A 10273-nucleotide genomic window follows, 5' to 3' on the forward strand; every position below is an offset into this window, starting at 1 on the left:
AAAGATAAATAAAACTACTCAGAATCCATGGAGAAAATAAAACCACACTTTAGTTTAAAAGTAGAAATCATTGTCAAACCAAAAAGTAGTCTCGATTAAAACCAAAAGTAGTATAAAAATAAAGATAAAAACTTATCTCAATTCCTCCACCAACTCTTGAAGTTCCTTTAAATCTCTTCCCTCTTACAACACTCTCAAAATATACTAAAAACAAAAATGATAAAGTAAATTTGTGTGGTGCCTAAAAATCTCTCCAAAACTCTCTCCTTTCCAACACTTTTCAGAACTTTCTCGCACTCTCTCCCTCTTCAAGCACCCACTTCAAATGTAAAAACTTCCTTCTTTTATAAATCTCCAAGAGGTGCCATTATAACTCTTCAAAATGTGTCCAAATTTGATGTATTCTCCAAAGGATGCCTCCTTTCACAAGTCCTTTAATAATATTTTCATTCCTAGTGGTCATAACCACCCTCTTTAGCTAATAGGTGCCCCCTCTGGCACTTAAGCGTGGGACTCTGGCGTTTAGGCGTGGCCTTCTCTGTTTAACCGGTGCTTAAGCACTGGATCCGATGCTTAAGCACCAAAACACTTTAGCACAATTTTCACCTCTTTGCTCCAACTATGATCCTTTATCCTTTTTCACTCCTTTTAGCATTTTTCACCTTTTTACTTGTACCTAAAAGAAAAACACACAAATACCTTCCATTAAAGCACAATATCTAAAAAATAGGTATATAAATGCGTCTAAAAATACTATATATTTTAGGTGTATCAGTGCCCATTCAATACACGTGGAAACAGACAACATTCGTTCATTGTCCTGAAATCCTTAGCACGAGAACCGTCCAACATCAAACCCTAATATCTCTCTCGATACTTAACCAAATTAAGTACGGTTTGTTCCTATTGACTCATCTTGATTTGGAGAACACATCCATATGGTTAATCAAGTTTTAAATCAAGTCTATAAGCATGGAGAAATAAGTGAAGCTTATTTTAAAGGGAGAGTTCAATACATTTGCCCAAGAGGTGTGGCCTCGATGGGAGCTTCCAAAAGCTTGCTTTGAGTCCAAAGATCTCTTAGATGAAGCCTCAAGTCATGATGAAATGCCTAGGTATGATTTCAAAGAAGGACGATTGAGGGATTCAATCAAAGTCCACCCTAGGGTGGTCTGGTGATGGGGCTTCTATGGGGGATCTTCTTCTCTCACTTAGGGGATGGTGTGGGTGCAATTAATTTGAATTTTGTGGAGTCTAGAGGGATGGGATGTCCTATTTTGGCCTTAATTTTGAGCTCCAAAATTGAACTCAGGTGGTGGGTTTGAGGGCTTGAGGATGGTTGGATTGAACTTAGTGGGTCTTAAAGAAGCTCTAGGATCAATTTGATAGAGTCTTCCCAAGGAATTTCAAGCTCTCCCCTCTTGTCCATGAAGAATGAGTTTGAATAAAAGGGGAAGGAGAAACCAACAAGGGCAATTGGTGGGTGCCATAAGTTGCTTATGTGGAGGGTATAAATGTGCAAAAATCCAATCGTTATGAGGCAACTTGGATCGATTTAATTTTTGGTTTTAGCCTAGGTGGAGCATTTAGGCTTGGCTTTTTCTGCAGCCAAGGTGGTCGGCTGGCCAGGCTCAGGTCACCATCTGACCCCATGAGGTCAGGGCTTGGTTTTGGTGAATTCAATTTAGGGTTGACATGTGTAACGGTATTGAATTGAAATGGAATGGGGGAAGAGCTATTTTGGGTCGAATTGGGTTTAGTCATTAATTTAAGTTGGGTTCACTCATCAAGGTTGGTTTAGGCTGAAGAAAAGATAATTTGGCTTAGCTTAATCAGTGGGAATAAGACACCATCCAAGGGGATTTGGCTAAACATGGGTTAAAGTGATTCATGGGAGGAGTTAAAAGAATCTTAAGGAGCTTGAAACTGGCTTGGCTTTTTGCAATTAATAGTTTGATGAGGTGGTAAGGATCTCATGGCTCACCTATGGTGGCTTCATGGCTTCCCTTTGGCTTGGTCAAGTTTCATGAGGAGAGATTTTGGATTTTATGGGATATTTTGGTGGTCTTTTTCATGAGGCCTAATATGGAATGATTTTATCATAAATTTGAAACTTATGGAATGATTTTGATTAAATGGATGATAAAGAGAAAAGAATCTGTCATGTGGGCTTTGGATTTGGGCGTTTAAAATTAGATGTAGTGGGCTTGGGCTTTTAAAATTAAGGTTGAATTTGGGCTAAAATTTGGGCTAATTAAATGTTGAATTTTATGTAGGAATATGTTATGAAGGATTTGGAAAAATTTCAAGTGATTTTGAATTGAATTGAAAGGCCAATTTGGTGCATTTAGACGCATGGTCAAAATTAGGGCTTTTTGATTTGGGTGAAATTGGGCTTGCAGTTGGGGCAAAGTTGTCTTGAATTTTTTTTAGATTGGTATTGGGGGTACTGAATTTTGGTTTGAAATTGAAATTGGGCAAGATTGGGGTAAATTGGGCCAAGATTGTGGCTAATTTGGGGAAATTGGGCCCTTAAGGGCAAATTGGGGCTTTTGGTCAAATTGTGTAAAATTGGTCAAATTGGGTCAATGTGATGGTTAAAAATTGAAATTGGGAATATTTGGGATGATTTTGAAATTTTTGGGGATTTTTTGAATTTTTGAAATTTTTGGGTGAATTTTTAAATTTTTTTGGTCATGAGGGGCATTTTGGTAATTTTTGGCGATTTTGGGGGTATTTTGAGAATTTAGTGATTTAGGTGAATTTTATCCAATTTAGGTAGTGGTGAGTGGTTTGAGATGATTTTTTTTGGCAAACTTGGGTATTTTGGGATTTTTGGCCAAAATTATGGTTGTAGAGGTATTTTGGTAATTTTGGTGATTTTGGGCTAGAATGGGCAAGTAAGCCATGAAGCCATGTCAAACCAATAGGAGCCAAACCAATAGGAGCCATGTGAAGACTCATTTTGGATGCTCAATATGCTGGTTCTAACCCTCTTAGCCAAAAGACCAGAGGTACAGGTTCATTCATATGAGCTTTCCGAAAGGAATCATGGGACCAAATCAAGGGGTCTTAGGGTTTGGGGTATGTAAGAAAGTTTAGTGTGTGCAAGCTAGCTTAACCAAAACCAGACCACCCAGGATTAGTCCTAAGGTTTGACTATCCTACGGGAGACTTTCCTTAAGTTCCCTCATACTGACCCCACTTACTAAGTGCTAGAGGTTAGGACCAAAATGTGAAATTTCAAGTTGAGCAAAGAAGAGTTTAGAATTTCTAATGGTGATGGTTCCTTTTCTAGTCCTCTAGTAATAGTCATAATAGTCAACAAGAAAGTCCTATAAGTCCTATAGCTAGACCTTAGGCTAATAAAAAGGAAAAAGCTAGACCTCAGCCAAAAAAGAGTTCAATAGAGGATCAGCCTCGGTTTGCAGTTCTCTTCCTTACGACTTCTATGCATACAAATTGAAGGATTGATTCCTTTAATATTAGTAATTTTCCATCCAAAGGCTTTCCATCCAAAGGCTTTCTTGTACCAAAGGCTTTCTTGTAATTCTTCAAAGTTTTCATTAAACTATTTACTTCTTCTATAGTTAAATTTGATGAAATTATAACTGGTAATATTGAGGAATCACCTAAAAATGCATATTTTAATTGTCCAGGATGTAACTTCAACTCAAGTTCTGGAGGTTTTCAATCGATGCACAAAACATTTATCCTTTTATTTTGTGTCCAAAACATCAAAATTTTCTCAAATAAAATTAAAATATTCCTTATAAAAATCTTCAGATTGTTCTAATTCTTCTTCTTCCACATGTTCCAACTCTTTCATTTCAGATTCTTTTGAAAAGTTGTTTTAAAATGACATTCAATCAGATATCTTATTATATTCATTTTGTAACATTCATCATTTTTACCTTGTATAGGATACTTCATTAATTTTGAAATATTAAAAGTAATTATTTAATCATTTACGCGCATAGTTAATTCCCCTTTCTGCACATGATATGTATCTCCTTATCTTCCTCCATATCTAGCAAAATGAAATCAATAGAAAAGTTAAATTGATCCACTTTCACTAAAATATCTTCTATAACTCCCTTAGTTTATATTATTGAACGATCTGCTAACTGCAAAGTTACAATAATAGGGGATATTTCTCCTAATCCCAATCCTTTAAATATTGATAATGGTATAAGGCTAATGCTTGCACCTAAATCACATAAAGATTTTCCATAAAATTTGTCTTATATTGCACATGGAATTGTGAAGCTACCAGCATCTTTAAGTTTCTTAAGAAATTTTTACTGAATTATAGCACTGCACTCCTCACTAAGTGCAACAGTCTTGCTATCTTCAAACTTCCTTTTTTTGTTAAGAATATCCTTCATAAACTTCACATAGCTTGTCATTTGTTTTAAGGCTTCAGCAAATGGAATATTAATAGTAAGCTTTTTAAGCATTTCCAAAAATTTTGAAAATTGTTTATCAAACTTTTGTTGACAAAGTCTTGTCGATAGGGAAATTTGTCATTCAGCAGGCCCACAAAGCCTCTAACAACTTCTCATGCCATTCCTTCTTATTTTTGTCCAATGTTTTCTTCAAAATTTGCATGAGTGTCTTATTGAAGGCTTCGACTAAGTCGTTCACTTTGGGATAATAAATTGTAGAGTATCTCTAATCTATCCTAAGTTGCTTTAGAAAGTTATTGATCTTGGTGGTCTTGAAGGCTAACCCATTATTAAAAATTACCCTGTGTGGAACACCGAAACAATAGATGATCTGACTTTTGAAGAACTAGAGAACGTGATGCGATGTAACCTCTCATAATGGCATCGCCTCTACCCACTTAGAGAAGTAATTTGTGGCTGCGATAATGAATCTATGCCCTTTCTAAGATGAAGGGCTTATTAAATCCACTATATCCGTGCCCCAACACTCAAATGACCACGAGGTGACAGTTGGGTGTAGCACATTCAAAGGTTGATGCAAGAGCACTCCATGCATTTTACATAAGTTTCACTTTCTGGTTGTGTCCATGTAATCTATTAACATCGCTGACCAATAATATCTGAACCTCTTAATTTTAATCTTCATCTTGAGCCTTTGTTGGTGAGCACCACATAACCCAACTTGTACTTCTTTGATGATATCCTGTGCTTCTGCTCTACTTAAACATCACAGTCACATCTAATCAACTAATCAAATGACGACTTTCTGTAGAGAACATCACCTACCAAAGCCTACGACATAACTCGTCTTGTGATGTGATATGCTTCTGACTTTTCATCTAGCACTCAACCCGTTTGTAAGTATTCTATTAATGGCTGGCCTGCGCCAATCTTTAGTAACGTCAGCAACTAAAACTGCCACCTCTTCTACCTCTTTCTTGAGCTTATGTAAATTGTTAAGGTTGACCCACGACAGGACCTGATGTCCCGGTATCATGATCTTGATGGAATCCTCCGGCAGACATGCTAATTTTTTAGCAAGTTTGGCTAAAGCGTCGGCATGGGCGTTATCTCCCCAAGGAATCTGATACAATGTCGCATTGGGTATATGTTCCAAAAACTTCATTGTATATTGATGGTTTCTGCTAATCTTGGTTTCAAGATCTTGTACTGTCTGACGACTTATTGAATGACTAGTTAGGAGTCGTCGTAGTTGGCAATGTCTGTTATATCCATCGATATTGCTAATTCCACTCTCGTGATTAATGCTTCATACTTTGTTTCATTGTTTGTACATGGTTATGTCAGGTGGAAAGATAATCTTAACATCCCCTAATCTAGTGTAACGAAGATCAGACCAATCCCTGCTTTGTGTGGTATAACTGTTCCTGATCCTTTGTCTCTTCTGACTGACAAACCTCCATCAAATTACATTTCCTAACGTTGAGTATTGTGCGGCTCTACATGTAGTATCTGCTTGTCTGGTAAGTCATCGTCGAGAGGGGACCCAGTCCTTTGATATCATGAAAGTTATATCAAATTATAATAAAATCATTGACCACCTTGTTAAACATTCACAAAGCGTTGGTCGGGTCATCAAATATTATAACGGATTAACTTTCAAAATAAGGATGATCTTATGAGAGAGCATGCAATTTCTAAGCTTTTGGGTAGCGAAGATTAAAGCTAGACAATGTTTCTCAATAGGAGGAAACTTTATCTCTATCGGTATTAGACGTCGACTCAAGTAGTAGAGTGTGTTTTCCTTTCCCTCATCATTGACCTGAGCTAAAAAGGCTTCAAGGGAGTCATATAAGGGCGCGATATAAAGTATCAACGGTTTTCCTGGGATAGGGGCTGCCAAAATAGGAGGTGTCATTAAATATTCCTTAAAGTCCTCAAAGTTCCACTGGCATTTCTCTTCCCAAATGAATTTGATATTTATTTTAATTAATATCGGAAAGGCTTACACCTTTCTAAAAGAGTAGAGATAAAGCTTCTTAGGCATGCTAATTTTCCTTGAAAGGATCGTAGCTGTTTCAAGGTTTTGGGAGGAGGCATTTCCAAAATAGCTTTAATCTTATCCAGGTCGATCTTGATTCTCCGATGATGGACAACGAATCCTAGAAATTTCGACAACGAAGATGGACAACGAATCCTAGAAATTTCTCAGAGGTAACACCAAAGGCGTACTTTAAAGGATTCATCTTAAGATTATATTGTTGTAATTGCTCGAACACGATTCTCAAATCATACAAGTGGTTTAATCACTGCATGCTTTTGATGAAAAAGTCGTCCACGTAGCACTCCACTTGGTTGTGGATGAGGTCATCAAAGATCTTCTTCATAGCTCTGTTCTATGTTGCTCCAGAATTCTTCAACCCAAATGGCAACACTATATAGCAGAAGATCCCAATTAGGGTTCTCAAAGCTATAAGAGTTGTATCTTTTGGAGTTATTTTGATCTGATCGTGTGTCGATGTGTAACCTGACAATCCATCCATGAAGAGGAAGATATCGTGTGTCGATGTGATGTCCACCATTAACTCTGGTATTGGTAGTGTTGGACACACTTTATTTAAATCCCTAAAGTTGACACACACACAGATTTGTCCATTTTTCTTCTTGACTGGTACAACATTGGCTAACCACATCGGGTATTATTTTTCCAGCACAATGTTAGCGTATATTAATTTCTTCACCTCGACAATAACTTGTTGCTCTATTTTGAGGAACATTCTTCTTGGAGTTTGCTTTACTGGAGTCATGCTCTTGTCCAACCCAATCTTGTTTAATGCAGCTTCTGAAGATAGTCCTGACATTTCTTTATAGCTCCAGGCAAAGCAATCTCCAAATTCTAACAATAACTTGATCAACTTTGTTAATTCTTCCCTACTGAGTAGCAAACTTATGAAGGTGGGTCAGTGCCGCTCCTCGGCCCCGAGATTTTTTTCCTTTAATTTGTCGACGGTTTATTTAATCTCTTCTTCAAACTCTGGTAGAGCATAATTCATTGGTTGATCTTTTAAGTCATCATCTACATCAAGGCAATCATCTTCCGACTCACTAGTAGCAGCTATGCAAAATTTTGAGTCATCGACTGGTCCTATAGTACCAAATCTAAGACCCTCTTTTGAATTGTGACTTCAACTTTTAGCATTCCATAACTTCTCAAAAAGTTATAGTTTGTCCTTCGACATCTGCTTTGGTACATATCCCTATTGAATTAATTTTTAACACAAGGATAAAAGTAGACAAATGGTAATTCCATTAAATTATTAGAGTCATCCTCTTCCAAATTTACATGAATTTCAGAATTAGTAGTGGGAGAAGAATGGTAGAACTTGATTGGTTTCAAACTAACACTTTGGACTTCCTTGACCTCTAGACTCTCGACCTTTTGAGGGTGAATCAAAGTAAGGTTCATGGTGTGCACGTAATGGTTGATTCAATCATACATTGAATTGTTATCACTTTTCTCCACATCCTTTAAGGAAATCTCAAACTGTGGCTTCTTTTATTTTTATCATCATTATCTCTTCATCAGACTCATCTTCATCAGAACTCTCTTCCATGTTGATGTTGATGGCCAGCCTTGTCCGTTTAACAATTGTGTTGGTTCTTCCTTGCTCACATCCTTGACCTCATTCTTGGATGCATGGGCTAAAAAGAACCTCTACCCACTCATTGTGAAGAAATGGTAGTAAATCGTTGAAGCAGAAGTGAATGATCTCTTCTTTGTGATTCTTCTGAATCTTCCATCTCATTTGTTATAACTTCATGAGAAAAGATAGTTTTCTTCGGAGGGGCAAAGTAGGCGGGGTCTTCGTGAATGTCTACTTTGTGAACTGAAAATTGTTGCAAACCCCCTTGATGTAATATTCTTGTCCTTCTTTGAAATACTTGATAGATTCATGCAGTGACGATGGAACCATGTTATGCTAGTGCAGCCACAGTCAATTAAGTAAAGCATTGAAAGAGGCTTTGCGTCGATGATATGGAACTTGGCAGTTGTTACTAGCTCTCCAACCTTCATTAGCAGCGTGATCAATCCAAGAGCTATTTCTCCTTTGTGATTAAATCATCTTAGCATCATCTTATCGACAGTGAGCTCATGAGCGTCAATGTTCCAAGTAGGCTAAGGCCAGTAAACTCATTAAGTTAAGTGACGCTTCTGGATCTACCAAAACTATGTAAAGTAAGAATCTGTCAATCTTGACTAAAATGTACAGTGATCGGTTATGATTGGCAGTACCAAGCAACAAGTCCTCATCGGTGAAAGTTACCCCAGGCTGTTCCTTTAACGAACAAATTTCATCTGAGGATGTTTTGGCCAACTGAGCTAAGCAAATTTCTAGACCAAGTAGAGGCTTAACCAGAGATTCCTTCATCTCCTTCAACAGAATTAGAACGTCGTAGATACTTAGTTTGGCAGGCAACCTCCTAAGATGAGCTAGTACGTTATAATCCACTTTATATGTGCCTTCAATTTTTCTTTGAATAGGTATTTCTTCTATTAGTGGAGAAGGCTCTTCGCGAGCAACTTTTGCTTCCCTTTGTCTATTGGAGCCATTCTCAGGGGTAATACATTTCCACTTCTTAGATTTATTTTTGTATTCTCTTCCTCTTCTTCTTGAGATGTTGTGGGCAAATTCTCCTGGAGCTTTTTCTATATCAGTTGGCACTTCTTCTGTATCGTAGAAATCTAAGTTGATGGCAAGTGGTGCTCCATGGCACTCAAGGACTGGCTCCTCACTCTTAGAACTATCATAATCTGCATCGTCGATATCTTTTTCTTTTTCATTGAAGGGTTCATCAGACTTAAATATGATTTGAGGATCATTTCGAGAATCGAGAATGGGGTTGAATTATTCATGGTCAATTACTTCATCACCAAAGATAGTTAAAACGTAGCTGAATCGTAATCATTATATTCAAAAGACTGTAGAGAGGCAAAAAGATAATCATACATGGTTAAGGGCTTGGGAAATTTCTCCCCCGAATTTGAGACAACCAATCTAATAGAGGCAGCCCCTATCCTACCCCTCGTGCGATTAGTCTTCACAATCACATCTTTCTCCTTCTCCAGCTGCGGCGGCTTCTCCAAAAAAATCTCCAACTTGAGCTTGACGGCTGTTGACTCTGAGTGGTGGCTTGTACTGAAGAGGTCCAGATTTGATCGAGTATCTTCTTAGATTATTTTCTCCAAACTGTGCTCCATCCACCTTCGTCTGAATAAGGATATATTAGAGTGATTGGCTCGGCCAAAATCATATTTACAAAACCTTTTTTAGGTTCTTTTAAATATTCTTTTATAATTTTTATATTCCCTTCTTTGAGATTCCTCTCAAGCCAATCCTTAAATCTGAAATAGCCCTCTATGGTATGTCCAAGGAGTCTGTGGTAAGGGCAATAGTTAGGATGGCCTTTCTTATCAACTTCATCTGGCTTCTTTATCTCAGGCAGTCGGAACTCGGACCTCTTCATCACACTTCTGAACATATTTGACATGACTTCATCTTTGAAGAAGTGTATTCTCTTCATTCATTTTGTGATTATTAGACTTTGCTTGCTATCTGTCCTAAATGTCCTCCGCTAAAACTGCTGCTGGCTAGACTGGTCATACTGCTGAGCAGGATGAGGTTGAGAATGGCTATGTTGTGACTACTGATGGCCCTGATGGGACAGCTCAACTGGACTCTTTATTAGTTGATTTCCCTTTTCAACTGTCACCACAATCCCGGACTTCTTCTTGAATATCTTGGTTGTTATGGACTTCTCTGTTTTTCTTGAGATTCCATATGCTTAACTTCCTCCTGCAAGCT

Source organism: Phalaenopsis equestris, unplaced genomic scaffold, assembly GCF_001263595.1.
Source record: "Phalaenopsis equestris unplaced genomic scaffold, ASM126359v1 Scaffold208949, whole genome shotgun sequence".
Taxonomy (NCBI): domain Eukaryota; kingdom Viridiplantae; phylum Streptophyta; class Magnoliopsida; order Asparagales; family Orchidaceae; genus Phalaenopsis; species Phalaenopsis equestris.